This window comes from Crinia signifera, chromosome 8, assembly GCF_055691185.1.
Source record: "Crinia signifera chromosome 8, ASM5569118v1, whole genome shotgun sequence".
NCBI classification, from domain to species: domain Eukaryota; kingdom Metazoa; phylum Chordata; class Amphibia; order Anura; family Myobatrachidae; genus Crinia; species Crinia signifera.
In genome coordinates this window covers 70,071,981-70,098,610 of record NC_139224.1, presented here as the reverse complement: position 1 = coordinate 70,098,610, position 26,630 = coordinate 70,071,981, and the positions used below count along the sequence as shown (strand labels likewise).

The following is a 26,630-nucleotide window of genomic DNA, read 5'->3' as shown; positions in this document are numbered from 1 at the left end:
AGTGCCTGTATCTCACCTACAGCCATACCACATTGGATACGCCAAATCTCGTCAGAACTTAGAAGCTAAGCAGTGTTGGGCCTGGTTAGTACTTGGGTGGGAGACCACATGGGAACACCAGGTGCTGTAGGTTTTTTCCCATTACTGGCAAATTGTTTTTATTTTCTAGCTATTTAAATTGGAAACTTTTTCTTTTTATTGCCAATACAGAGATTTGGGAGAGGTCAAACAGACACAATAGCCATCACCTAAAGACTTACCACACTGTTTAGGCCCAATTCCAACTGCTTTTGGCAGCTAAACAGTGTTGAGCCTCTTTAGTAGTTTAATTTGAGACCACCTGCTAATATCATGTCCTGTAGGTCTTTTTACATTACCAACACATGATTTTTTTTAGTTAGGAAACTTTTTTATTAGATTACCTGGTTATAGAAGTAGAAGAGGGCAAAAAAGTGCCTGTATCTCACCTACAGCCATACCACATTGAATACGCCTGATCTTGGAAGCTAAGCAGTGTTGGGCCTGGTTAGTACTTGGGTGGGAGACCACATGGGAACACCAGGTGCTGTAGGTTTTTTTCCCATTACTTGCAAATTGTTTTTATTCTCTATCTATTTAAATTGGAAACTTTTTCTTTTTATTGCCAATACAGAGATTTGGGAGAGGTCAAACAGACACAATAGCCATCACCTAAAGACTTACCACACTGTTTCGGCCCAATTCCAACTGCTTTTGGCAGCTAAACAGTGTTGAGCCTCTTTAGCAGGGCCGCCGAGAGGGGAGGGGGGCGGGTACAATTTACCTGGGCCCGGTCATGTCAGGGGGGCCCGGGTCTGAGTTCAGTCACACACTTTTTTTTTTTTATTCGGCCGGCGCCCGGCGGCTGTGCATGTGGCCAGGAGGAGGTGGATGAGCTGTATAGCGGCTGCTCATTCCCTATATCTGTTCCCGGCCACAGCTTCCTGCAGAGCAGACTCCGCAGCGGTCAACTGACTGCCTGTCCATGACAAGTGATTCACAGTCACACGCAGCCAGTCCAGTCCACCGCTGCGGAGTCTGCAGGAAGCTGTAGCTGGGGGAAAGGGACGGACAGAGAGGGAGGGGCAGCTCAGTGAGGCTGTGAGAACAGAGGGGTCTGAGGGGGGAGAGGAGAATGGCGGCAGACTTAAAGGAATACACCACTGCCCAACATACCCTGCCACACAATGACAGTAGTCATCCCCCACTTGCCTCACTGCTTCAGCATTATCAGACTCCCCACCCCCTCCATCAGTTCGGGTGTGCTGTCTCATCACATGGCTGGCTGCAGCTGAAGAAGAAACTGTTACTGGACTAGGCAACGGAGGAGCTGCTCAGGGCGGAGCTTATGGAGTAGCACAGTGTTCTTCTGCTGTGATCGTGATGGAGAGAAGCTGAACTGACTGAGGAGGTAATCAAAGGAGAGATGAGGAGAGGGGACTAACCTGCAGGCATACTCACAGATAGGAAGTGCCACTGACAGAATGGGGCCCACTGATGCTACTGCAGTGGCTGCAGCCTGATTCTCACTCACAGGCAGATATCTGCCTGTACAAGTGTGAGTGAAAGAAGCAGCATGGGGCTTGGATCATCAGCACCAGTGGGTCTCTCTGTGTCAGTTTTGAGAAGGTGGCTTGGGGGGTTGTGTGCCCCCTCCTGGGGAACGGACTTGCAGGAAGCTGGCTGGGTTACTCCCCCTTCTATCACTTAGCCCCTCCACCCCTTGTATGCCTCTGTCACCTCCCTCTCCCCATGTGTGCCTCTTCCCCCTCCCCATGCATGCCTCCACCTCCCCTCCTCATGTGTGTCTATGACACATTCTCCCCATGTATGCCTTCTGCCACATCTGCTTTTTTGTCTACCAAGTGTGTCAGCCCTGGACCCCTCACAGTGCACAACAGCTGGACCTGCCGCTGGGCCCTTCTGCTGCTGCTGGATCCTGCTGTTTGCAAGGCTGTGTTTCCCACCACTGATCCCCTTACAAACCCCACTGGAGCCCACCCCATCCCCACTGCTTCTGGAGCACTGCCGGACTCCATCACTGGACCCCTTGTAGGTAGGCTTGCACATTAAGTAGCCCACTATAATGCATCTCTGTCCCTGCATCCCCACCATCTCTGTCGCTGTCTCTGTCCCTGCGTCCCCACCATGACTGTCTCGGTGTCCATGGCGTCTCTGTCTCTGCATCCCCACCATCTCTCCATGTGGCATAATGTGAATTTTGGAACAATTTATGTGGCGTAATGGAAATTTTGGCTCATGCTGTGTTTTTTTTTTTTTTATTCTGTGAGGCATAATGTGAATTTTGACTCATTCCGTGTGCATAATGTGAATTTTGGCTCATTCCTTGTAGCATAATGTGTAAGGGGGTTTACTATTGTATTGAATAAATGCTATATGGTGTGGTACACTACACTCAAGGATATGCCCCTTTTGAGTGGCCACACCCCTTGAACGTAGCATGTGCCTTAGGCGCACGTATTACTTCAACCTTCACTTTTCCATCCTCCTATGTGCTAAACATGCCCCCAAAATTATGTGGTCTCACCTCCTCCAGCGGGGCCCTGGGAAGCTGTTGTACCGGGGCCCAGGATTTCTCTTGGCAGCCCTGCTCTTTAGTAGTTTAATTTGAGACGACCTGCTAATATCATGTCCTGTAGGTCTTTTTACATTACCAACACATGATTTTTTTCAGTAAGCCAATTCAGTTAGGAAACTTTTTTATTAGCTTACCTGGTTATAGAAGTAGAAGAGGGCAAAAAAGTGCCTGTATCTCACCTACAGCCATACCACATTGGATACGCCAAATCTCGTCAGAACTTGGAACACATGATTTTTTTTAGTTAGGAAACTTTTTTATTAGCTTACCTGGTTATAGAAGTAGAAGAGGGCAAAAAAGTGCCTGTATCTCACCTACAGCCATACCACATTGGATACGCCAAATCTCGTCAGAACTTGGAAGCTAAGCAGTGTTGGGCTTGGTTAGTACTTGGGTGGGAGACCACATGGGAACACCAGGTGCTGTAGGTTTTTTCCCATTACTGGCAAATTGTTTTTATTTTCTAGCTATTTAAATTGGAAACTTTTTTCTTTTTATTGCCAATACAGAGATTTGGGAGAGGTCAAACAGACACAATAGCCATCACCTAAAGACTTACCACACTGTTTAGGCCCAATTCCAACTGCTTTTGGCAGCTAAACAGTGTTGAGCCTCTTTAGTAGTTTAATTTGAGACCACTTGCTAATATCATGTCCTGTAGGTCTTTTTACATTACCAACACATGATTTTTTTCAGTAAGCCAATACAGTTAGGAAACTTTTTTCTTAGCTTACCAGGTTATAGAAGTAGAAGAGGGCAAAAAAGTGCCTGTATCTCACCTACAGCCATACCACATTGGATACGCCAAATCTCGTCAGAACTTAGAAGCTAAGCAGTGTTGGGCCTTGTTAGTACTTAGGTGGGAGACCACATGGGAACACCAGGTGCTGTAGGTTTTTTCCCATTACTGGCAAATTGTTTTTATTTTCTAGCTATTTAAATTGGAAACTTTTTTCTTTTTATTGCCAATACAGAGATTTGGGAGAGGTCAAACAGACACAATAGCCATCACCTAAAGACTTACCACACTGTTTAGGCCCAATTCCAACTGCTTTTGGCAGCTAAACAGTGTTGAGCCTCTTTAGTAGTTTAATTTGAGACCACTTGCTAATATCATGTCCTGTAGGTCTTTTTACATTACCAACACATGATTTTTTTCAGTAAGCCAATACAGTTAGGAAACTTTTTTCTTAGCTTACCAGGTTATAGAAGTAGAAGAGGGCAAAAAAGTGCCTGTATCTCACCTACAGCCATACCACATTGGATACGCCAAATCTCGTCAGAACTTAGAAGCTAAGCAGTGTTGGGCCTGGTTAGTACTTAGGTGGGAGACCACATGGGAACACCAGGTGCTGTAGGTTTTTTCCCATTACTGGCAAATTGTTTTTATTTTCTAGCTATTTAAATTGGAAACTTTTTCTTTTTATTGCCAATACAGAGATTTGGGAGAGGTCAAACAGACACAATAGCCATCACCTAAAGACTTACCACACTGTTTAGGCCCAATTCCAACTGCTTTTGGCAGCTAAACAGTGTTGAGCCTCTTTAGTAGTTTAATTTGAGACCACCTGCTAATATCATGTCCTGTAGGTCTTTTTACATTACCAACACATGATTTTTTTCAGTAATCCAATACAGTTAGGAAACTTTTTTATTAGCTTACCTGGTTATAGAAGTAGAAGAGGGCAAAAAAGTGCATGTATCTCACCTACAGCCATACCACATTGGATACGCCCAATCTCGTCTGATCTTGGAAGCTAAGCAGTGTTGGGCCTGGTTAGTACTTGGGTGGGAGACCACATGGGAACACCAGGTGCTGTAGGTTTTTTCCCATTACTGGCAAATTGTTTTTATTCTCTAGCTATTTAAATTGGAAACTTTTTCCTTTTATTGCCAATACAGAGATTTAGGAGAGGTCAAACAGACACAATAGCCATCACCTAAAGACTTACCACACTGTTTAGGCCCAATTCCAACTGCTTTTGGCAGCTAAACAGTGTTGAGCCTCTTTAGTAGTTTAATTTGAGACCACCTGCTAATATCATGTCCTGTAGGTCTTTTTACATTACCAACACATGATTTTTTTTAGTTAGGAAACTTTTTTATTAGATTACCTGGTTATAGAAGTAGAAGAGGGCAAAAAAGTGCCTGTATCTCACCTACAGCCATACCACATTGAATACGCCTAATCTTGTCTGATCTTGGAAGCTAAGCAGTGTTGGGCCTGGTTAGTACTTGGGTGGGAGACCACATGGGAACACCAGGTGCTGTAGGTTTTTTCCCATTACTTGCAAATTGTTTTTATTCTCTATCTATTTAAATTGGAAACTTTTTCTTTTTATTGCCAATACAGAGATTTGGGAGAGGTCAAACAGACACAATAGCCATCACCTAAAGACTTACCACAATGTTTCGGCCCAATTCCAACTGCTTTTGGCAGCTAAACAGTGTTGAGCCTCTTTAGTAGTTTAATTTGAGACGACCTGCTAATATCATGTCCTGTAGGTCTTTTTACATTACCAACACATGATTTTTTTCAGTAAGCCAATTCAGTTAGGAAACTTTTTTATTAGCTTACCTGGTTATAGAAGTAGAAGAGGGCAAAAAAGTGCCTGTATCTCACCTACAGCCATACCACATTGGATACGCCAAATCTCGTCAGAACTTGGAAGCTAAGCAATGTTGGGCCTGGTTAGTACTTGGGTGGGAGACCACATGGGAACACCAGGTGCTGTAGGTTTTTTCCCATTACTGGCAAATTGTTTTTATTTTCTAGCTATTTAAATTGGAAACTTTTTTCTTTTTATTGCCAATACAGAGATTTGGGAGAGGTCAAACAGACACAATAGCCATCACCTAAAGACTTACCACACTGTTTAGGCCCAATTCCAACTGCTTTTGGCAGCTAAACAGTGTTGAGCCTCTTTAGTAGTTTAATTTGAGACCACTTGCTAATATCATGTCCTGTAGGTCTTTTTACATTACCAACACATGATTTTTTTCAGTAAGCCAATACAGTTAGGAAACTTTTTTATTAGCTTACCAGATTATAGAAGTAGAAGAGGGCAAAAAAGTGCCTGTATCTCACCTACAGCCATACCACATTGGATACGCCAAATCTCGTCAGAACTTAGAAGCTAAGCAGTGTTGGGCCTGGTTAGTACTTGGGTGGGAGACCACATGGGAACACCAGGTGCTGTAGGTTTTTTCCCATTACTGGCAAATTGTTTTTATTCTCTAGCTATTTAAATTGGAAACTTTTTCTTTTTATTGCCAATACAGAGATTTGGGAGAGGTCAAACAGCCATCACCTTTTTCTTTTTATTGCCAATACAGAGATTTGGGAGAGGTCAAACAGCCATCACCTAAAGACTTACCACACTGTTTAGGCCCAATTCCAACTGCTTTTGGCAGCTAAACAGTGTTGAGCCTCTTTAGTAGTTTAATTTGAGACCACTTGCTAATATCATGTCCTGTAGGTCTTTTTACATTACCAACACATGATTTTTTTCAGTAAGCCAATACAGTTAGGAAACTTTTTTATTAGCTTACCAGATTATAGAAGTAGAAGAGGGCAAAAAAGTGCCTGTATCTCACCTACAGCCATACCACATTGGATACGCCAAATCTCGTCAGAACTTAGAAGCTAAGCAGTGTTGGGCCTGGTTAGTACTTGGGTGGGAGACCACATGGGAACACCAGGTGCTGTAGGTTTTTTCCCATAACTGGCAAATTGTTTTTATTTTCTAGCTATTTAAATTGGAAACTTTTTCTTTTTATTGCCAATACAGAGATTTGGGAGAGGTCAAACAGACACAATAGCCATCACCTAAAGACTTACCACACTGTTTAGGCCCAATTTCAACTGCTTTTGGCAGCTAAACAGTGTTGAGCCTCTTTAGTAGTTTAATTTGAGACCACCTGCTAATATCATGTCCTGTAGGTCTTTTTACATTACCAACACATGATTTTTTTCAGTAATCCAATACAGTTAGGAAACTTTTTTATTAGCTTACCTGGTTATAGAAGTAGAAGAGGGCAAAAAAGTGCATGTATCTCACCTACAGCCATACCACATTGGATACGCCCAATCTCGTCTGATCTTGGAAGCTAAGCAGTGTTGGGCCTGGTTAGTACTTGGGTGGGAGACCACATGGGAACACCAGGTGCTGTAGGTTTTTTCCCATTACTGGCAAATTGTTTTTATTCTCTAGCTATTTAAATTGGAAACTTTTTCTTTTTATTGCCAATACAGAGATTTGGGAGAGGTCAAACAGCCATCACCTTTTTCTTTTTATTGCCAATACAGAGATTTGGGAGAGGTCAAACAGCCATCACCTAAAGACTTACCACACTGTTTAGGCCCAATTCCAACTGCTTTTGGCAGCTAAACAGTGTTGAGCCTCTTTAGTAGTTTAATTTGAGACCACTTGCTAATATCATGTCCTGTAGGTCTTTTTACATTACCAACACATGATTTTTTTTAGTAAGCCAATACAGTTAGGAAACTTTTTTATTAGCTTACCAGGTTATAGAAGTAGAAGAGGGCAAAAAAGTGCCTGTATCTCACTTACAGCCATACCACATTGGATACGCCAAATCTCGTCAGAACTTAGAAGCTAAGCAGTGTTGGGCCTGGTTAGTACTTGGGTGGGAGACCACATGGGAACACCAAGTGCTGTAGGTTTTTTCCCATTACTGGCAAATTGTTTTTATTTTCTAGCTATTTAAATTGGAAACTTTTTCTTTTTATTGCCAATACAGAGATTTGGGAGAGGTCAAACAGACACAATAGCCATCACCTAAAGACTTACCACACTGTTTAGGCCCAATTCCAACTGCTTTTGGCAGCTAAACAGTGTTGAGCCTCTTTAGTAGTTAAATTTGAGACCACCTGCTAATATCATGTCCTGTTGGTCTTTTTACATTACCAACACATGATTTTTTTCAGTAAGCCAATACAGTTATGAAACTTTTTTATTAGCTTACCTGGTTATAGAAGTAGAAGAGGGCAAAAAAGTGCCTGTATCTCACCTACAGCCATACCACTTTGGATACGCCCAATCTCGTCCGATCTTGGAAGCTAAGCAGTGTAGGGCCTGTTTGGTACTTGGGTGGGAGACCACGTGGGAACATCAGGTGCTGTAGGTTTTTTCCCATTACTGGCAAATTGTTTTTATTCTCTAGCTATTTAAATTGGAAACGTTTTCTTTTTATTGCCAATACAGAGATTTGGGAGAGGTCAAACAGACACAATAGCCATCACCTAAAGACTTACCACACTGTTTCAGCCCAATTCCAACTGCTTTTGGCAGCTAAACAGTGTTGAGCCTCTTTAGTAGTTTAATTTGAGACCACTTGCTAATATCATGTCCTGTAGGTCTTTTTACATTACCAACACATGATTTTTTTCAGTAAGCCAATACAGTTAGGAAACTTTTTTATTAGCTTACCAGGTTATAGAAGTAGAAGAGGGCAAAAAAGTGCCTGTATCTCACCTACAGCCATACCACATTGAATACGCCAAATCTCGTCAGAGCTTAGAAGCTAAGCAGTGTTGGGCCTGGTTAGTACTTGGGTGGGAGACCACATGGGAACTCCAGGTGCTGTAGGTTTTTTCCCATTACTGGCAAATTGTTTTTATTTTCTAGCTATTTAAATTGGAAACTTTTTCTTTTTATTGCCAATACAGAGATTTGGGAGAGGTCAAACACACACAATAGCCATCACCTAAAGACTTACCACACTGTTTAGGCCCAATTCCAACTGCTTTTGGCAGCTAAACAGTGTTGAGCCTCTTTAGTAGTTTAATTTGAGACCACCTGCTAATATCATGTCCTGTAGGTCTTTTTACATTACTAACACATGATTTTTTTCAGTAATCCAATACAGTTAGGAAACTTTTTTATTAGCTTAACTGGTTATAGAAGTAGAAGAGGGCAAAAAAGTGCATGTATCTCACCTACAGCCATACCACATTGGATACGCCCAATCTCGTCTGATCTTGGAAGCTAAGCAGTGTTGGGCCTGGTTAGTACTTGGGTGGGAGACCACATGGGAACACCAGGTGCTGTAGGTTTTTTCCCATTACTGGCAAATTGTTTTTATTCTCTAGCTATTTAAATTGGAAACTTTTTCTTTTTATTGCCAATACAGAGATTTAGGAGAGGTCAAACAGACACAATAGCCATCACCTAAAGACTTACCACACTGTTTAGGCCCAATTCCAACTGCTTTTGGCAGCTAAACAGTGTTGAGCCTCTTTAGTAGTTTAATTTGAGACCACCTGCTAATATCATGTCCTGTAGTTCTATTTACATTACCAACACATGATTTTTTTCAGTAAGCCAATACAGTTAGGAAACTTTTTTATTAGCTTACCTGGTTATAGAAGTAGAAGAGGGCAAAAAAGTGCCTGTATCTCACCTACAGCCATACCACATTGGATACGCCCAATCTCGTCTGATCTTGGAAGCTAAGCAGTGTTGGGCCTGGTTAGTACTTGGGTGGGAGACCACATGGGAACACCAGGTGCTGTAGGTTTTTTCCCATTACTGGCAAATTGTTTTTATTTTCTAGGTATTTAAATTGGAAACTTTTTCTTTTTATTGCCAATACAGAGATTTGGGAGAGGTCAAACAGCCATCACCTTTTTCTTTTTATTGCCAATACAGAGATTTGGGAGAGGTCAAACAGCCATCACCTAAAGACTTACCACACTGTTTAGACGCAATTCCAACTGCTTTTGGCAGCTAAACAGTGTTGAGCCTCTTTAGTAGTTTAATTTGAGACCACCTGCTAATATCATGTCCTGTAGGTCTTTTTACATTACCAACACATGATTTTTTTCAGTAAGCCAATACAGTTAGGAAACTTTTTTATTAACTTAACTTGTTGTAGAAGTAGAAGAGGGCAAAAAAGTGCTTGCATCTCACCTACAGCCATACCACATTGGATACGCCCAATCCCGTCTGATCTTGGAAGCTAAGCAGTGTTGGGCCTGGTTAGTACTTGGGTGGGAGACCACATGGGAACACCAGGTGCTGTAGGTTTTTTTCCATTACTGGCAAATAGTTTTTATTCTCTAGCTATTTAAATTGGAAACTTTTTCTTTTTATTGCCAATACAGAGATTTGGGAGAGGTCAAACAGACACAATAGCCATCACCTAAAGACTTACCACACTGTTTACTCCCAATTCCAACTGCTTTTGGCAGCTAAACAGTGTTGAGCCTCTTTAGTAGTTTAATTTGAGACCACCTGCTAATATCATGTCCTGTAGGTCTTTTTACATTACCAACACATGATTTTTTTCAGTAAGCCAATACAGTTAGGAAACTTTTTTAGTAACTTACCTTGTTATAGAAGTAGAAGAGGGCAAAAAAGTGCTTGTATCTCACCTACAGCCATACCACATTGGATACGCCCAATCTCGTCTGATCTTGGAAGCTAAGCAGTGTTGGGCCTGGTTAGTACTTGGGTGGGAGACCACATGGGAACACCAGGTGCTGTAGGTTTTTTCCCATTACTGGCAAATTGTTTTTATTCTCTAGCTCTTTAAATTGGAAACTTTTTCTTTTTATTGCCAATACAGAGATTTGGGAGAGGTCAAACAGACACAATAGCCATCACTTAAAGACTTACCACACTGTTTTGGCCCAATTCCAATTGCTTTTGGCCGCTAAACAGTGTTGAGCCTCTTTAGTAGTTTAATTTGAGACCACCTGCTAATATCATGTCCTGTAGGTCTTTTTACATTACCAACACATGATTTTTTTCAGTTAGGAAACTTTTTTATTAGCTTACCTGGTTATAGAAGTAGAAGAGGGTAAAAAAGTGCCTGTATCTCACCTACAGCCATACCACATTGGATACGCCCAATCTCGTCTGATCTTGGAAGCTAAGCAGTGTTGGGCCTGGTTAGTACTTAGGTGGGAGACCACATGGGAACACCAGGTGCTGTAGGTTTTTTCCCATTACTTGCAAATTGTTTTTATTCTCTATCTATTTAAATTGGAAACTTTTTCTTTTTATTGCCAATACAGAGATTTGGGAGAGGTCAAACAGACACAATAGCCATCACCTAAAGACTTACCACACTGTTTCGGCCCAATTCCAACTGCTTTTGGCAGCTAAACAGTGTTGAGCCTCTTTAGTAGTTTAATTTGAGACCACCTGCTAATATCATGTCCTGTAGATCTTTTTACATTACCAACACATGATTTTTTTCAGTAAGCCAATACAGTTAGGAAACTTTTTTATTAGCTTACCTGGTTATAGAAGTAGAAGAGGGCAAAAAAGTGCCTGTATCTCACCTACAGCCATACCACACTGGATACGCCAAATCTCGTCTGAACTTGGAAGCTAAGCAGTGTTGGGCCTGGTTAGCACTTGGGTGGGAGACCACATGGGAACACCAGGTGCTGTAGGTTTTTTCCCATTACTGGCAAATTGTTTTTATTTTCTAGCTATTTAAATTGGAAACTTTTTTCTTTTTATTGCCAATACAGAGATTTGGGAGAGGTCAAACAGACACAATAGCCATCACCTAAAGACTTACCACACTGTTTAGGCCCAATTCCAACTGCTTTTGGCAGCTAAACAGTGTTGAGCCTCTTTAGTAGTTTAATTTGAGACCACCTGCTAATATCATGTCCTGTAGGTCTTTTTACATTACCAACACAAGATTTTTTTCAGTAAGCCAATACAGTTAGGGAACTTTTTTATTAGCTTACCTGGTTATAGAAGTAGAAGAAGGCAAAAAAGTGCATGTATCTCACCTACAGCCATATCACATTGGATACGCCCAATCTCGTCTGATCTTGGAAGCTAAGCAGTGTTGGGCCTGGTTAGTACTTGGGTGGGAGACCACATGGGAACACCAGGTGCTGTAGGTTTTTTCCCATTACTGGCAAATGGTTTTTATTCTCTAGCTAGCTATTTAAATTGGAAACTTTTTCTTTTTATTGCCAATACAGAGATTTAGGAGAGGTCAAACAGACACAATAGCCATCACCTAAAGACTTACCACACTGTTTAGGCCCAATTCCAACTGCTTTTGGCAGCTAAACAGTGTTGAGCCTCTTTAGTAGTTTAATTTGAGACCACCTGCTAATATCATGTCCTGTAGTTCTATTTACATTACCAACACATGATTTTTTTCATTAAGCCAATACAGTTAGGAAACTTTTTTATTAGCTTACCTGGTTATAGAAGTAGAAGAGGGCAAAAAAGTGCCTGTATCTCACCTACAGCCATACCACATTGGATATGCCCAATCTCGTCTGATCTTGGAAGCTAAGCAGTGTTGGGCCTGGTTAGTACTTGGGTGGGAGACCACATGGGAACACCAGGTGCTGTAGGTTTCTTCCCATTACTGGCAATTTGTTTTTATTCTCTAGCTATTTAAATTGGAAACTTTTTCTTTTTATTGCCAATACAGAGATTTAGGAGAGGTCAAACACACACAATAGCCATCACCTAAAGACTTACCACACTGTTTAGGCCCAATTCCAACTGCTTTTGGCAGCTAAACAGTGTTGAGCCTCTTTAGTAGTTTAATTTGAGACCACCTGCTAATATCATGTCCTGTAGTTCTATTTACATTACCAACACATGATTTTTTTCAGTAAGCCAATACAGTTAGGAAACTTTTTTATAAGCTTACCTGGTTATAGAAGTAGAAGAGGGCAAAAAAGTGCCTGTATCTCACCTACAGCCATACCACATTGGATACGCCCAATCTCGTCTGATCTTGGAAGCTAAGCAGTGTTGGGCCTGGTTAGTACTTGGGTGGGAGACCACACGGGAACACCAGGTGCTGTAGGTTTTTTTCCATTACTGGCAAATTGTTTTTATTCTCTAGCTATTTAACCCCTTCCTGACAGAGCCAGTTTTTGCGTTCCTGACAGAGCCCTTTTTTTCAAATCTGACATGTCTCACTTAAGTGGGGATAACTTTTTTTTGCTTTTACTTATCCCAGTGATTTTGAGATTGTTTTTTCGTGACACATTGTACTTCAAATTAGTGGTAAATTTGGGTCGATACAGTCTGTGTTTTTTTGTGAAAAATACCAAAATATCGTGAAAAAATGGAAAATTTAGCGATTTGCAAAATGTTAAATTTTCTGCTTGTGAGACAAATAATCTTACCACTCAAAATAGTGAATAACTAACATAGACCATATGTCTACTTTATGTTGACATCATTATTTCAACTTCCTTTTAATTTTTTGGGACACTAGGAGGCTTACAATATGAATAGCAAATTCTCAAATTTTCAAGAAAATTTCAAACACTGATTTTTTTAGGGACCAGTTCAGTTCTGATGTGACTTTGAGGGACTTGTATGTGAGACACCCCCATAAATGATGCCATTTCAAAAACTGCACCCCTCACAGTATTCAAAACAGCATTTTGGAAGTTTGTTAACCCTTTAGGTGTTTCACAGGAATTAAAACAAAGTGTAGGTGAAATTTCAAAATTTCTTTTTTTTTGCAGATTTGCAATTTTAATACATTTTTCTAAGGAACACAGTACATTTTACTAGAGAAATGTGACTGAAAATTGATTCCCCCAATTCTTTTGTTTTCATAAATATCCTATATGTGGCCCTAGTGTGCACGGTGACCAAACCACAGGCTTCATAATAGAAGGAGCACCTACTTGATTTTGGAGCCTCCTTTTTATGAGATTATTTTTTAGGCACCATGTAGGTTTCTAGGCACCATAAGATGCTAAAAGTTAGGAACCCCCCCACAAGTGACCCCATTTTGCAAACTACACCCCTCAGGGAATTCATCTAGGGGTACAGTGTACATTTCAAACCCCCAGGGGTTTCACCAATTGTGGTACAACTGGGCAGTGAAAATGAAAAATTATTTTTTTTACACAAAAATACAGTTCTGGCTCCAAATTTGTCATTTTCAGAAGGTATGAAGGAGACAAAGCACCCCAAAATCTGTGCCCCAATTTCTCCCGAGTACGGCAATGCCTCACATGTGACCAAAAAATACCAGTTGGGTGCATGGCAGGACTCAGAAGGGAAGGAGTGATTTTTGGATTTTGCAGCTCAGATTCTGGTGGAATTTTGGTGGGTGCTATGTCGCATTAGCAAGACCCCCAAAGCACCAATACAGTGGAACCCCCCCACAAGTCACCCCATTTTGAAAACTACACCCCTCAGGGAATTCATCTAGGGGTATAGTGTACATTTCAAACCCCCAGGGGTTTCACCAATTTTGATACAAGTGGGCAGTGAAAATGAAAAATTACATTTTTTTACACAAAAATGCAGTTCTGGCTCAAAATTTTTCATTTTCAGAAGGTATGAAGGAGAAAAAGCACCCCAAAATCTGTGCCCCAATTTCTCCCGAGTACGGCAATGCCTCACATGTGACCAAAAAATACCAGTTGGGTGCATGGCAGGACTCAGAAGGGAAGGAGTGATTTTTGGATTTTGCAGCACAGATTCTGGTGGAATGAATGGTGGGTGCTATGTTGCACCAATACAGTGGAACCCCCCCACAAGTCACCCCATTTTGCAAAGTACACACCTCAGGGAATTCATCTAGGGGTATAGTGTACATTTCAAACCCCCAGGGGTTTCACCAATTTTGATACAAGTGGGCAGTGAAAATGAAAAATTACATTTTTTTACACAAAAATGCAGTTCTGGCTCAAAATTTTTCATTTTCAGAAGGTATGAAGGAGAAAAAGCACCCCAAAATATGTGCCCCAATTTCTCCCGAGTACGGAAATGCCTCACATGTGACCAAAAAATACCAGTTGGGTGCATGGCAGGACTCAGAACGGAAGGAGTGATTTTTGGATTTTGCGGCTCAGATTCTGGTGGAATTTTGGTGGGTGCTATGTCGCATTAGCAAGACCCCCCAAGCACCAATACAGTGGAACCCCCCCACAAGTCACCCCATTTTGAAAACTACACCCCTCAGGGAATTCATCTAGGGGTATAGTGTACATTTCAAACCCCCAGGGGTTTCACCAATTTTGATACAAGTGGGCAGTGAAAATGAAAAATTACATTTTTTACACAAAAATGCAGTTCTGGCTCAAACTTTTTCATTTTCAGAAGGTATGAAGGAGAAAAAGCACCCCAAAATATGTGCCCCAATTTCTCCCGAGTACGGAAATGCCTCACATGTGACCAAAAAATACCAGTTGGGTGCATGGCAGGACTCAGAACGGAAGGAGTGATTTTTGGATTTTGCGGCTCAGATTCTGGTGGAATTTTGGTGGGTGCTATGTCGCATTAGCAAGACCCCCCAAGCACCAATACAGTGGAACCCCCCCACAAGTCACCCCATTTTGAAAACTACACCCCTCAGGGAATTCATCTAGGGGTATAGTGTACATTTCAAACCCCCAGGGGTTTCACCAATTTTGATACAAGTGGGCAGTGAAAATGAAAAATTACATTTTTTACACAAAAATGCAGTTCTGGCTCGAAATTTTTCATTTTCAGAAGGTATGAAGGAGAAAAAGCACCCCAAAATCTGTGCCCCAATTTCTCCCGAGTACGGCAATGCCTCACATGTGACCAAAAAATACCAGTTGGGTGCATGGCAGGACTCAGAACGGAAGGAGTGATTTTTGGATTTTGCAGCTCAGATTCTGGTGGAATTTTGGTGGGTGCTATGTCGCATTAGCAAGACCCCCCAAGCACCAATACAGTGGAACCCCCCCACAAGTCACCCCATTTTGAAAACTACACCCCTCAGGGAATTCATCTAGGGGTATAGTGTACATTTCAAACCCCCAGGGGTTTCACCAATTTTGATACAAGTGGGCAGTGAAAATGAAAAATTACATTTTTTTACACAAAAATGCAGTTCTGGCTCAAAATTTTTCATTTTCAGAAGGTATGAAGGAGAAAAAGCACCCCAAAATCTGTGCCCCAATTTCTCCCGAGTACGGAAATGCCTCACATGTGACCAAAAAATACCAGTTGGGTGCATGGCAGGACTCAGAACGGAAGGAGTGATTTTTGGATTTTGCAGCACAGATTTTGGTGGAATGAATGGTGGGTGCTATGTTGCACCAATACAGTGGAACCCCCCCACAAGTCACCACATTTTGCAAAGTACACCCCTCAGGGAATTCATCTAGGGGTATAGTGTACATTTCAAACCCCCAGGGGTTTCACCAATTTTGATACAAGTGGGCAGTGAAAATGAAAAATTACATTTTTTTACACAAAAATGCAGTTCTGGCTCAAAATTTTTCATTTTCAGAAGGTATGAAGGAGACAAAGCACCCCAAAATCTGTGCCCCAATTTCTCCCGAGTACGGCAATGCCTCACATGTGACCAAAAAATACCAGTTGGGTGCATGGCAGGACTCAAAAGGGAAGGAGTGATTTTTGGATTTTGCAGCTCAGATTCTGGTGGAATTTTGGTGGGTGCTATGTCGCATTAGCAAGACCCCCCAAGCACCAATACAGTGGAACCCCCCCACAAGTGACCCCATTTTGCAAACTACACCCCTCAGGGAATTCATCTAGGTGTATAGTGTACATTTCAAACCCCCAGGGGTTTCACCAATTTTGATACAAGTGGGCAGTGAACATGAAAAATTACATTTTTTACACAAAAATGCAGTTCTGGCTCAAAATTTTTCATTTTCAGAAGGTATGAAGGAGAAAAAGCACCCCAAAATCTGTGCCCCAATTTCTCCCGAGTACGGCAATGCCTCACATGTGACCAAAAAATACCAGTTGGGTGCATGGCAGGACTCAGAAGGGAAGGAGTGATTTTTGGATTTTGCAGCACAGATTCTGGTGGAATGAATGGTGGGTGCTATGTTGCACCAATACAGTGGAACCCCCCCACAAGTCACCCCATTTTGCAAACTACACCCCTCAGGGAATTCATCTAGGGGTATGGTGTACATTTCAAACCCCCAGGGGTTTCACCAATTTTGATACAAGTGGGCAGTGAAAATGAAAAATTACATTTTTTTACACAAAAATGCAGTTCTGGCTCAAAATTTTTCATTTTCAGAAGGAATGAAGGAGACAAAGCACCCCAAAATCTGTGCCCCAATTTCTCCCGAGTACGGCAATGCCTCATGTGTGACCAAAAAGTGGCAGGACTCAGAAGGGAAGGAGTGATATTTGGATTTTGCAGCACAAATTCTGGTGGAATGATGGTGGGTGCTATGTCGCATTAGCAAGACCCCCAAAGCACCAATACAGTGGAACCCCCCCACAAGTGACCCCATTTTGCAAACTACACCCCTCAGGGAATTCATCTAGGGGTATAGTGTACATTTCAAACCCCCAGGGGTTTCACCAATTTTGATAAAACTGGGCAGTGAACATGAAAAATTACATTTTTTTACACAAAAATGCAGTTCTGGCTCAAAATTTTTCATTTTCACAAGGAATGAAGGAGACAAAGCACCCCAAAATCTGTGCCCCAATTTCTCCCGAGTACGGCAATGCCTCACATGTGACCAAAAAATACCAGTTGGGTGCATGGCAGGACTCAGAAGGGAAGGAGTGATTTTTGGATTTTGCGGCTCAGATTCTGGTGGAATGAATGGTGGGTGCTATGTGGCATTAGCAAGACCCCCGAAGCACGGTGAAATTATGAACCTAATATTCCATAGATGTGTGGTATATTTTAAAACACTCCTTTATACATAGGCCGGGTTTGTCGGGGCAAGTGTCACACTGGAAAATAGTTTGCTTTCTTATTCCCTTTTTATAGCAAACTTTGCACCTTTTTTGTGTCCTGCCCTTTTTTCCAGTGGAGGGGATTTCATCAGGAAAATGCTGCCCTGGTACAATACGGGGGCCAGTACTAGAAGTACTGGGGCCCTCTGCCTGCTGGTTCCCAAATATTAGGCCCTTTATGACTTCCTCTTGAAAGTGCATAAATGTCCCCCTCTGGCCGGTAGAACGGAATAGCACGTAAGCGTTATACAGTGCCATCTGGATGATATACACGGCCACCTTCTTGTACCAGATTTTTGTTTTCCGCAGGGCACTGTACGGCTTCAGTACCTGATCTGAAAGATCCACTCCGCCCATGTACCTATTGTAATCCAGGATACAATTAGGTTTGGAGGTGTGGGTACTGGTACCTCGTACAGGGACGGAGGTGGTACTGTCTCCGTGAATTGTTGTCAGTATAAGGACATCCCTCTTGTCCTTATATTTGACCAACAACATATTTTCGTTGCATATTCCCCTGCTTTCACCCCTTCTCATTACTTGGGCAATGTGCGTTTTTGGGAGGCCTCTTTGGTTCTTGCGCACAGTACCGCAAGCTGCTGTACCTCTTGAACCAAGGGCCTTAAACAGGGGGATGCTAGTGTAAAAGTTATCCACATAAAGGTGATAACCTTTATCCAGGAAGGGGTGCACTAAATCCCAGACAATTTTCCCACTAACACCTACGAGGGAGGGGGGGCATTCTGGCGGTTGAATTCTTGAATCCTTCCCTTCATAAACCCTAAACCTGTGGGTGTACCCTGAGGTGCTTTCACACAGTTTATACATTTTTATGCCATACCTTGCCCTCTTACTGGGAAGGTACTGGCGGAATTTAACCCTTCCTTTAAAATGTATAAGGGACTCGTCGATACAAATAAATTTTTCAGGGATGTACACCTCTTCAAATTTGGCACTGAAATGATCAATGACCGGCCTGACTTTGAATAGCCGGTCAAAGGTGGGATCATCTCTGGGTGGGCACTGTGCATTATCGGTGTAATGTATAAATTTAAGAATTGTCTCAAATCGAGTCCGGGGCATGGCCATACGGTAAAATGGAGTACTGTACAGAACATCTGTACTCCAATATTGCCTAATTTCTGGCTTTTTTACTATGCCCATATGAAACACCAGACCCCAAAACGTCATCATCTCTACTGCATCTACAGGGGTCCACCTAGCAAATGATGACATGGGGTTTTGAGCAATAAACTGCTGGGCATATAAATTAGTTTGGTCCACCATTAAATTTATAAAATCATCAGAGAAAAATAATTTGAAAAAGTCAATTTCTCTGAGACCTGTGGAATCAAATTGGATTCCTGGCATGGCCAAAAACTCAGGAACCTGGGGCTCAAAATTGTCTGGTGGTGGGGTCCATACTAGATCAATTATTGGGGGGGGAATCTCAGCTGATCTACGGGGGCGTCTTTGAGGGGGTCCCTCATCACCAGAGGAGGAAGAGGAGCTTAAGACGAATCCTTCAAATTCCCCGCTTGCATCACTGCCTGTGTCAGAGTCAGAGGCAAGCATGGCATATGCCTCCTCCACTGAATACATTCTCCTGGATGACTGGGAGGACATTTGGGAGGACATTTGGGAGGACATTTGGGATGCCATTTTTATTTTTGTGTTACTGGTAGTGAAATGTTTCAACACGTGTATAGTGTAGGGGGGGGTACAAACTTTATTTCAATCCGGGGGGTATGTAGTGTGTATGTGGTGCAGAAAAAAAAAATACTTTATACCAATAAAAAAAAAAAAAAATGAAGGGGTTAAAAATAAAAAATTGAAGGGGTTAAAAAAAAAAAAAAAGGTCCTGCGCCAAAAATTGAGCACAGATGTTGGTCAGTAACGTCTGTCACTGAACAGCGCTCAAAGGCAACAGGAATCTGATCAAAAAAAAAAAAAAAAATTGATCAACCCTGTGCCGAAAAAGCTGATCAGTGATGTACGTCACTGATCGGCGCACAGTGGCCACAGGACACCCACAAAATCAGTGTGTGTAAAAAAAAAATTAAAAAAAGACCCCACAGCACTCACAAAAAAAAAAAAAGGTGATCAGTGATGCGACACTGATTACCAGTGAGGGACAGCAGGTGCACAACCTTTGGTGCAACTGACAGTGCAACTGGCAGCAACTGACAGGTATATATATAAAAAAAAAACCTCTGCGCCCCCAAAAAGTTGCTGATCAGCACAGATATACTGATCAGCACAAAAGGGGGGGTAGCAGACACAAAATATACACTCTCTATCACTCTCTGTCACTATCTCTCTCTATCTCTCTATCTCTCACTATCTCTCACTATCTATCACTCTAGGACACTGCAGCAGCAGCACTGACAGTTATATGTATAAAAAAAAACTGCACCCCCAAAAAGGGGGGGTAGCAGACACAAAATATACACTCTCTATCACTCTCTGTCACTATCTCTCTCTATCTCTCTATCTCTCACTATCTATCACTATCTATCACTCTATGACACTGCAGCAGCAGCACTGACAGTTATATATATAAAATAAAACCCCTGCACCCCCAAAAAGGGGGGGTAGCAGACACAAATCTCTCTATCTCTCTACCTCTCACTATCTATCACTATCTATCACTATCTATCACTGTATGACACTGCAGCAGCAGCACTGACAGTTATATATATATAGAAAACCCCTGCACCCCCAAAAAGGGGGGGTAGCAGACACAAAATATAGCTCTCTCTGTCACTATCTCTCTATCTCTCTCTATCTCTCTCTATCTCTCTCTCTATCTCTCTATCTCTCTATCACACTGCAGCAGCAGCAGGAAGTCTCAGGAAGTCAGATCCAGGAAGCGTCCAGCACGCTACAAGCAGTGATAAGGTGATCAGGTAAGGTATTTGCAAGGATCAGGTAAGTATTAGCAAGGATCAGGTCGGTATTCACGGCAGGCAGGCACGGTGACCGTTCTGCACGCTATTCCAGACCGGAATGGCGTCTGCAGCGCAGTCACCGTCAGTTTAAATGTCGCGCCTTGGCTGTGATTGGTCCGTGGGTCCCACGGACCAATCACAGCCTTGGGGGCAGGTGGGGTGAGGGTGGGGTGAGGTGTCATCGTCACCGATGACCCCCTCATGCCCCCTGACGCCCGGCGGTGATTGACACCTGTGTTACCGAGCGTCCGATTCGCTGGTAACACAGGAAAACGCTGTGAATGGCTGTTCACACTGAACAGCCAATCACAGCGATCGCCGACGGGGGGGTGACATCGCAGCCCCCCCTGGGCATGCAGGGACATGTCTGCTGTCAGGGACAGCAGACATCGTCCCTCTGTCACTGCGTCTCGAGACGCAGTGACAGTTTAAACTCATGACGTACATTTATGCCATGTGTCGGGAAGTACCTCCCGGCCATGACGTAAATGTACGTCAAATGTCGGGAAGGGGTTAAATTGGAAACTTTTTCTTTTTATTGCCAATACAGAGATTTGGGAGAGTTCAAACAGACACAATAGCCATCACCTAAAGACTTACCACACTGTTTCGGCCCAATTCCAACTGCTTTTGGCAGCTAAACAGTGTTGAGCCTCTTTAGTAGTTTAATTTGAGACCACCTGCTAATATCATGTCCTGTAGATCTTTTTACATTACCAACACATGATTTTTTTCAGTAAGCCAATACAGTTAGGAAACTTTTTTATTAGCTTACCTGGTTATAGAAGTAGAAGAGGGCAAAAAAGTGCCTGTATCTCACCTACAGCCATACCACATTGGATACGCCAAATCTCGTCTGAACTTGGAAGCTAAGCAGTGTTGGGCCTGGTTAGCACTTGGGTGGGAGACCACATGGGAACACCAGGTGCTGTAGGTTTTTTCCCATTACTGGCAAATTGTTTTTATTTTCTAGCTATTTAAATTGGAAACTTTTTTCTTTTTATTGCCAATACAGAGATTTGGGAGAGGTCAAACAGACACAATAGCCATCACCTAAAGACTTACCACACTGTTTAGGCCCAATTCCAACTGCTTTTGGCAGCTAAACAGTGTTGAGCCTCTTTAGTAGTTTAATTTGAGACCACCTGCTAATATCATGTCCTGTAGGTCTTTTTACATTACCAACACAAGATTTTTTTCAGTAAGCCAATACAGTTAGGGAACTTTTTTATTAGCTTACCTGGTTATAGAAGTAGAAGAAGGCAAAAAAGGGCATGTATCTCACCTACAGCCATACCACATTGGATACGCCCAATCTCGTCTGATCTTGGAAGCTAAGCAGTGTTGGGCCTGGTTAGTACTTGGTTGGGAGACCACATGGGAACACCAGGTGCTGTAGGTTTTTTCCCATTACTGGCAAATGATTTTTATTCTCTAGCTAGCTATTTAAATTGGAAACTTTTTCTTTTTATTGCCAATACAGAGATTTAGGAGAGGTCAAACAGACACAATAGCCATCACCTAAAGACTTACCACACTGTTTAGGCCCAATTCCAACTGCTTTTGGCAGCTAAACAGTGTTGAGCCTCTTTAGTAGTTTAATTTGAGACCACCTGCTAATATCATGTCCTGTAGTTCTATTTACATTACCAACACATGATTTTTTTCATTAAGCCAATACAGTTAGGAAACTTTTTTATTAGCTTACCTGGTTATAGAAGTAGAAGAGGGCAAAAAAGTGCCTGGATCTCACCTACAGCCATACCACATTGGATATGCCCAATCTCGTCTGATCTTGGAAGCTAAGCAGTGTTGGGCCTGGTTAGTACTTGGGTGGGAGACCACATGGGAACACCAGGTGCTGTAGGTTTCTTCCCATTACTGGCAATTTGTTTTTATTCTCTAGCTATTTAAATTGGAAACTTTTTCTTTTTATTGCCAATACAGAGATTTAGGAGAGGTCAAACACACACAATAGCCATCACCTAAAGACTTACCACACTGTTTAGGCCCAATTCCAACTGCTTTTGGCAGCTAAACAGTGTTGAGCCTCTTTAGTAGTTTAATTTGAGACCACCTGCTAATATCATGTCCTGTAGTTCTATTTACATTACCAACACATGATTTTTTTCAGTAAGCCAATACAGTTAGGAAACTTTTTTATAAGCTTACCTGGTTATAGAAGTAGAAGAGGGCAAAAAAGTGCCTGTATCTCACCTACAGCCATACCACATTGGATACGTCCAATCTCGTCTGATCTTGGAAGCTAAGCAGTGTTGGGCCTGGTTAGTACTTGGGTGGGAGACCACATGGGAACACCAGGTGCTGTAGGTTTTTTCCCATTACTGGCAAATTGTTTTTATTTTCTAGCTATTTAAATTGGAAACTTTTTCTTTTTATTGCCAATACAGAGATTTGGGAGAGGTCAAACAGACACAATAGCCATCACCTAAAGACTTACCACACTGTTTCGGCCCAATTCCAACTGCTTTTGGCAGCTAAACAGTGTTGAGCCTCTTTAGTAGTTTAATTTGAGACCACCTGCTAATATCATGTCCTGTAGGTCTTTTTACATTACCAACACATGATTTTTTTCAGTAAGCCAATACAGTTAGGAAACTTTTTTATTAACTTACCTTGTTATAGAAGTAGAAGAGGGCAAAAAAGTGCCTGTATCTCACCTACAGCCATACCACATTGGATACGCCCAATCACGTCCGATCTTGGAAGCTAAGCAGTGTTGGGCCTGGTTAGTACTTGGGTGGGAGACCACATGGGAACACCAGGTGCTGTAGGTTTTTTCGCATTACTGGCAAATTGTTTTTATTCTCTAGCTATTTAAATTGGAAACTTTTTCTTTTTATTGCCAATACAGACATTTGGGAGAGGTCAAACAGACACAATAGCCATCACCTAAAGACTTACCACAATGTTTCGGCCCAATTCCAACTGCTTTTGGCAGCTAAACAGTGTTGAGCCTCTTTAGTAGTTTAATTTGAGACCACCTGCTAATATTATGTCCTGTAGGTCTTTTTACATTACCAACACATGATTTTTTTCAGTAAGCCAATACAGTTATGAAACTTTTTTGGTACTTATGTAGTATCTGGGCTGCCGATTTTTTGATTGTATGCCTTAAGTTAAGGCATACAATCAGATGCGATGCGATACGATATCGCATCGCATCGCATACGATGCGATGCGATGCGATGACCCGATTTTTCCATAGGATTCAATGTTAAAATGGACTGAGTCCATTTTAACATGGAATTCAATAGGAAAAAGGGGTCCTTTTCATACCCCTACTATCCAAGTGGGCATGGAGTTGGATATAAACCTGTGGCGAGCGTAGCGAGCCACCGAGCCCGAAGCGTGGCGAGCGAAGCGAGCCCCGCGAGGGGACGGTATTCTGTGTCCCCTCGCGGGGCTCGCTACGCTCGCCACGCTTCGGGCTCGGTGGCTCGCTACGCTCGCCACAGGTTTATATCCAACTCCATGCCCACTTGGATAGTAGGGGTATGAAAAGGACCCCTTTTCCCATTGAATTCCATGTTAAAATGGACTCAGTCCATTTTAACATTGAATCCTATGGAAAAATCGGGTCCATCGCATCGCATCGCATCGCATCGCATGCGATATGGTCGGGTGCGATGCGATGCAATGGACCCGATTTCAAAATCGGCAGCCCAGTTACTACATAAGTACCACTTTTTTATTAGCTTACCTGGTTATAGAAGTAGAAGAGGGCAAAAAAGTGCTTGTATCTCACCTACAGCCATACCACATTGGATACGCCCAATCTCGTCCGATCTTGGAAGCTAAGCAGTGTAGGGCCTGTTTGGTACTTGGGTGGGAGACCACGTGGGAACATCAGGTGCTGTAGGTTTTTTCCCATTACTGGCAAATTGTTTTTATTCTCTAGCTATTTAAATTGGAAACGTTTTCTTTTTATTGCCAATACAGAGATTTGGGAGAGGTCAAACAGACACAATAGCCATCACCTAAAGACTTACCACACTGTTTCGGCCCAATTCCAACTGCTTTTGGCAGCTAAACAGTGTTGAGCCTCTTTAGTAGTTTATATTGAGACTACTTGCTAATATCATGTCCTGTAGGTCTTTTTACATTACCAACACATGATTTTTTTCAGTAAGCCAATACAGTTAGGAAACTTTTTTATTAGCTTACCAGGTTGAAGAAGTAGAAGAGGGCAAAAAAGTGCCTGTATCTCACCTACAGCCATACCACATTGGATACGCCAAATATCGTCAGAGCTTAGAAGCTAAGCAGTGTTGGGCCTGGTTAGTACTTGGGTGGGAGACCACATGGGAACTCCAGGTGCTGTAGGTTTTTTCCCATTACTGGCAAATTGTTTTTATTTTCTAGCTATTTAAATTGGAAACTTTTTCTTTTTATTGCCAATACAGAGATTTGGGAGAGGTCAAACACACACAATAGCCATCACCTAAAGACTTACCACACTGTTTAGGCCCAATTCCAACTGCTTTTGGCAGCTAAACAGTGTTGAGCCTCTTTAGTAGTTTAATTTGAGACCACCTGCTAATATCATGTCCTGTAGGTCTTTTTACATTACTAACACATGATTTTTTTCAGTAATCCAATACAGTTAGGAAACTTTTTTATTAGCTTACCTGGTTATAGAAGTAGAAGAGGGCAAAAAAGTGCATGTATCTCACCTACAGCCATACCACATTGGATACGCCCAATCTCGTCTGATCTTGGAAGCTAAGCAGTGTTGGGCCTGGTTAGTACTTGGGTGGGAGACCACATGGGAACACCAGGTGCTGTAGGTTTTTTCCCATTACTGGCAAATTGTTTTTATTCTCTAGCTATTTAAATTGGAAACTTTTTCTTTTTATTGCCAATACAGAGATTTAGGAGAGGTCAAACAGACACAATAGCCATCACCTAAAGACTTACCACACTGTTTAGGCCCAATTCCAACTGCTTTTGGCAGCTAAACAGTGTTGAGCCTCTTTAGTAGTTTAATTTGAGACCACCTGCTAATATCATGTCCTGTAGTTCTATTTACATTACCAACACATGATTTTTTTCAGTAAGCCAATACAGTTAGGAAACTTTTTTATTAGCTTACCTGGTTATAGAAGTAGAAGAGGGCAAAAAAGTGCCTGTATCTCACCTACAGCCATACCACATTGGATACGCCCAATCTCGTCTGATCTTGGAAGCTAAGCAGTGTTGGGCCTGGTTAGTACTTGGGTGGGAGACCACATGGGAACACCAGGTGCTGTAGGTTTTTTCCCATTACTGGCAAATTGTTTTTATTTTCTAGGTATTTAAATTGGAAACTTTTTCTTTTTATTGCCAATACAGAGATTTGGGAGAGGTCAAACAGCCATCACCTTTTTCTTTTTATTGCCAATACAGAGATTTGGGAGAGGTCAAACAGCCATCACCTAAAGACTTACCACACTGTTTAGACGCAATTCCAACTGCTTTTGGCAGCTAAACAGTGTTGAGCCTCTTTAGTAGTTTAATTTGAGACCACCTGCTAATATCATGTCCTGTAGTTCTATTTACATTACCAACACATGATTTTATTCAGTAAGCCAATACAGTTAGGAAACTTTTTTATTAGCTTACCTGGTTATAGAAGTAGAAGAGGGCAAAAAAGTGCCTGTATCTCACCTACAGCCATACCACATTGGATACGCCCAATCTCGTCTGATCTTGGAAGCTAAGCAGTGTTGGGCCTGGTTAGTACTTGGGTGGGAGACCACATGGGAACACCAGGTGCTGTAAGTTTTTTCCTATTACTGGCAAATTGTTTTTATTTCTAGCTATTTAAATTGGAAACTTTTTTCGGTACTTATGTAGTATCTGGGCGTCCGATTTAGAAATCGGATCGGATCGCATCGCATCGTATCGCATCGCATGCGACCAAATCGTATGCGATGCGATGGTCAAGATTTTTCCATAGGATTCAATGTTAAAATGGTCTGAGTCCATTTTAACATAGAATTCAATGGGGTTCAAAAGGGGTCCTTTTCCTTTCCCCACTATCCAAGTGGGCATGGAGTTGGATATAAACCTGTGGCGAGCGTAGCGAGCCACCGAGCCCGAAGCGTGGCGAGCGTAGCGAGCCCCGCGAGGGGACACAGAATACTTTTTAAGAAATATGCGTCCCCTCGCGGGGCTCGCTTCGCTCGCCACGCTTCGGGCTCGGTGGCTCGCTGCGCTCGCCACGCTATATAAAATCAACTCTATGCCCACTTGGATAGTGGGGAAATGAACAGGACCTTCTTAACATTGAATCCTATGCAAAATCGCATCGCATCGCATCTGATTGTATGCCTTAAGGTAAGGCATACAATCACAAAATCG

The 26,630-nt window shown here is 42.2% G+C and overlaps 32 non-coding genes and 1 pseudogene across 32 annotated transcripts; all 33 read left to right on the top strand.

Moving 5' to 3' along the window:
* Window positions 1-14: 14 nt before the first annotated feature.
* On the top strand, window positions 15-133 carry LOC146031341 (5S ribosomal RNA). The gene has a single exon (XR_014456809.1). It is a non-coding gene; the product is annotated as a 5S ribosomal RNA (ribosomal RNA).
* A 332-nt stretch (window positions 134-465) lies between these two features.
* On the top strand, window positions 466-574 carry LOC146028715 (5S ribosomal RNA; annotated as a pseudogene).
* A 2,355-nt stretch (window positions 575-2,929) lies between these two features.
* LOC146032401 (5S ribosomal RNA) lies at window positions 2,930-3,048 on the top strand. The gene has a single exon (XR_014457838.1). It is a non-coding gene; the product is annotated as a 5S ribosomal RNA (ribosomal RNA).
* Window positions 3,049-3,394: 346 nt separating this feature from the next.
* LOC146034409 (5S ribosomal RNA) lies at window positions 3,395-3,513 on the top strand. Its single transcript, XR_014459816.1, has one exon. It is a non-coding gene; the product is annotated as a 5S ribosomal RNA (ribosomal RNA).
* Window positions 3,514-3,859: 346 nt separating this feature from the next.
* Window positions 3,860-3,978, top strand: LOC146031941 (5S ribosomal RNA). Its single transcript, XR_014457393.1, has one exon. It is a non-coding gene; the product is annotated as a 5S ribosomal RNA (ribosomal RNA).
* A 345-nt stretch (window positions 3,979-4,323) lies between these two features.
* LOC146029387 (5S ribosomal RNA) lies at window positions 4,324-4,442 on the top strand. Its single transcript, XR_014455342.1, has one exon. It is a non-coding gene; the product is annotated as a 5S ribosomal RNA (ribosomal RNA).
* Window positions 4,443-4,774: 332 nt separating this feature from the next.
* On the top strand, window positions 4,775-4,893 carry LOC146033135 (5S ribosomal RNA). Its single transcript, XR_014458545.1, has one exon. It is a non-coding gene; the product is annotated as a 5S ribosomal RNA (ribosomal RNA).
* A 345-nt stretch (window positions 4,894-5,238) lies between these two features.
* Window positions 5,239-5,357, top strand: LOC146030742 (5S ribosomal RNA). The gene has a single exon (XR_014456231.1). It is a non-coding gene; the product is annotated as a 5S ribosomal RNA (ribosomal RNA).
* Window positions 5,358-5,703: 346 nt separating this feature from the next.
* On the top strand, window positions 5,704-5,822 carry LOC146031340 (5S ribosomal RNA). The gene has a single exon (XR_014456808.1). It is a non-coding gene; the product is annotated as a 5S ribosomal RNA (ribosomal RNA).
* A 390-nt stretch (window positions 5,823-6,212) lies between these two features.
* LOC146031339 (5S ribosomal RNA) lies at window positions 6,213-6,331 on the top strand. The gene has a single exon (XR_014456807.1). It is a non-coding gene; the product is annotated as a 5S ribosomal RNA (ribosomal RNA).
* Window positions 6,332-6,676: 345 nt separating this feature from the next.
* Window positions 6,677-6,795, top strand: LOC146029375 (5S ribosomal RNA). The gene has a single exon (XR_014455341.1). It is a non-coding gene; the product is annotated as a 5S ribosomal RNA (ribosomal RNA).
* A 390-nt stretch (window positions 6,796-7,185) lies between these two features.
* On the top strand, window positions 7,186-7,304 carry LOC146034178 (5S ribosomal RNA). The gene has a single exon (XR_014459585.1). It is a non-coding gene; the product is annotated as a 5S ribosomal RNA (ribosomal RNA).
* A 345-nt stretch (window positions 7,305-7,649) lies between these two features.
* LOC146033249 (5S ribosomal RNA) lies at window positions 7,650-7,768 on the top strand. The gene has a single exon (XR_014458659.1). It is a non-coding gene; the product is annotated as a 5S ribosomal RNA (ribosomal RNA).
* A 345-nt stretch (window positions 7,769-8,113) lies between these two features.
* On the top strand, window positions 8,114-8,232 carry LOC146033062 (5S ribosomal RNA). The gene has a single exon (XR_014458473.1). It is a non-coding gene; the product is annotated as a 5S ribosomal RNA (ribosomal RNA).
* A 345-nt stretch (window positions 8,233-8,577) lies between these two features.
* Window positions 8,578-8,696, top strand: LOC146029363 (5S ribosomal RNA). The gene has a single exon (XR_014455340.1). It is a non-coding gene; the product is annotated as a 5S ribosomal RNA (ribosomal RNA).
* Window positions 8,697-9,041: 345 nt separating this feature from the next.
* LOC146029351 (5S ribosomal RNA) lies at window positions 9,042-9,160 on the top strand. Its single transcript, XR_014455339.1, has one exon. It is a non-coding gene; the product is annotated as a 5S ribosomal RNA (ribosomal RNA).
* A 390-nt stretch (window positions 9,161-9,550) lies between these two features.
* LOC146033898 (5S ribosomal RNA) lies at window positions 9,551-9,669 on the top strand. Its single transcript, XR_014459307.1, has one exon. It is a non-coding gene; the product is annotated as a 5S ribosomal RNA (ribosomal RNA).
* Window positions 9,670-10,014: 345 nt separating this feature from the next.
* Window positions 10,015-10,133, top strand: LOC146029340 (5S ribosomal RNA). The gene has a single exon (XR_014455338.1). It is a non-coding gene; the product is annotated as a 5S ribosomal RNA (ribosomal RNA).
* A 332-nt stretch (window positions 10,134-10,465) lies between these two features.
* On the top strand, window positions 10,466-10,584 carry LOC146030633 (5S ribosomal RNA). The gene has a single exon (XR_014456121.1). It is a non-coding gene; the product is annotated as a 5S ribosomal RNA (ribosomal RNA).
* A 345-nt stretch (window positions 10,585-10,929) lies between these two features.
* Window positions 10,930-11,048, top strand: LOC146033551 (5S ribosomal RNA). The gene has a single exon (XR_014458959.1). It is a non-coding gene; the product is annotated as a 5S ribosomal RNA (ribosomal RNA).
* Window positions 11,049-11,394: 346 nt separating this feature from the next.
* On the top strand, window positions 11,395-11,513 carry LOC146031300 (5S ribosomal RNA). Its single transcript, XR_014456769.1, has one exon. It is a non-coding gene; the product is annotated as a 5S ribosomal RNA (ribosomal RNA).
* A 349-nt stretch (window positions 11,514-11,862) lies between these two features.
* Window positions 11,863-11,981, top strand: LOC146031005 (5S ribosomal RNA). The gene has a single exon (XR_014456484.1). It is a non-coding gene; the product is annotated as a 5S ribosomal RNA (ribosomal RNA).
* Window positions 11,982-12,326: 345 nt separating this feature from the next.
* Window positions 12,327-12,445, top strand: LOC146030761 (5S ribosomal RNA). The gene has a single exon (XR_014456250.1). It is a non-coding gene; the product is annotated as a 5S ribosomal RNA (ribosomal RNA).
* An 8,637-nt stretch (window positions 12,446-21,082) lies between these two features.
* LOC146034234 (5S ribosomal RNA) lies at window positions 21,083-21,201 on the top strand. Its single transcript, XR_014459641.1, has one exon. It is a non-coding gene; the product is annotated as a 5S ribosomal RNA (ribosomal RNA).
* A 346-nt stretch (window positions 21,202-21,547) lies between these two features.
* LOC146030514 (5S ribosomal RNA) lies at window positions 21,548-21,666 on the top strand. The gene has a single exon (XR_014456005.1). It is a non-coding gene; the product is annotated as a 5S ribosomal RNA (ribosomal RNA).
* A 349-nt stretch (window positions 21,667-22,015) lies between these two features.
* On the top strand, window positions 22,016-22,134 carry LOC146031003 (5S ribosomal RNA). The gene has a single exon (XR_014456482.1). It is a non-coding gene; the product is annotated as a 5S ribosomal RNA (ribosomal RNA).
* A 345-nt stretch (window positions 22,135-22,479) lies between these two features.
* On the top strand, window positions 22,480-22,598 carry LOC146031558 (5S ribosomal RNA). Its single transcript, XR_014457022.1, has one exon. It is a non-coding gene; the product is annotated as a 5S ribosomal RNA (ribosomal RNA).
* A 345-nt stretch (window positions 22,599-22,943) lies between these two features.
* Window positions 22,944-23,062, top strand: LOC146030403 (5S ribosomal RNA). Its single transcript, XR_014455899.1, has one exon. It is a non-coding gene; the product is annotated as a 5S ribosomal RNA (ribosomal RNA).
* Window positions 23,063-24,031: 969 nt separating this feature from the next.
* On the top strand, window positions 24,032-24,150 carry LOC146032283 (5S ribosomal RNA). The gene has a single exon (XR_014457724.1). It is a non-coding gene; the product is annotated as a 5S ribosomal RNA (ribosomal RNA).
* A 345-nt stretch (window positions 24,151-24,495) lies between these two features.
* On the top strand, window positions 24,496-24,614 carry LOC146027525 (5S ribosomal RNA). The gene has a single exon (XR_014454923.1). It is a non-coding gene; the product is annotated as a 5S ribosomal RNA (ribosomal RNA).
* A 345-nt stretch (window positions 24,615-24,959) lies between these two features.
* On the top strand, window positions 24,960-25,078 carry LOC146029329 (5S ribosomal RNA). Its single transcript, XR_014455337.1, has one exon. It is a non-coding gene; the product is annotated as a 5S ribosomal RNA (ribosomal RNA).
* A 345-nt stretch (window positions 25,079-25,423) lies between these two features.
* LOC146029317 (5S ribosomal RNA) lies at window positions 25,424-25,542 on the top strand. The gene has a single exon (XR_014455336.1). It is a non-coding gene; the product is annotated as a 5S ribosomal RNA (ribosomal RNA).
* Window positions 25,543-25,932: 390 nt separating this feature from the next.
* LOC146031617 (5S ribosomal RNA) lies at window positions 25,933-26,051 on the top strand. The gene has a single exon (XR_014457080.1). It is a non-coding gene; the product is annotated as a 5S ribosomal RNA (ribosomal RNA).
* Window positions 26,052-26,630: the final 579 nt, after the last annotated feature.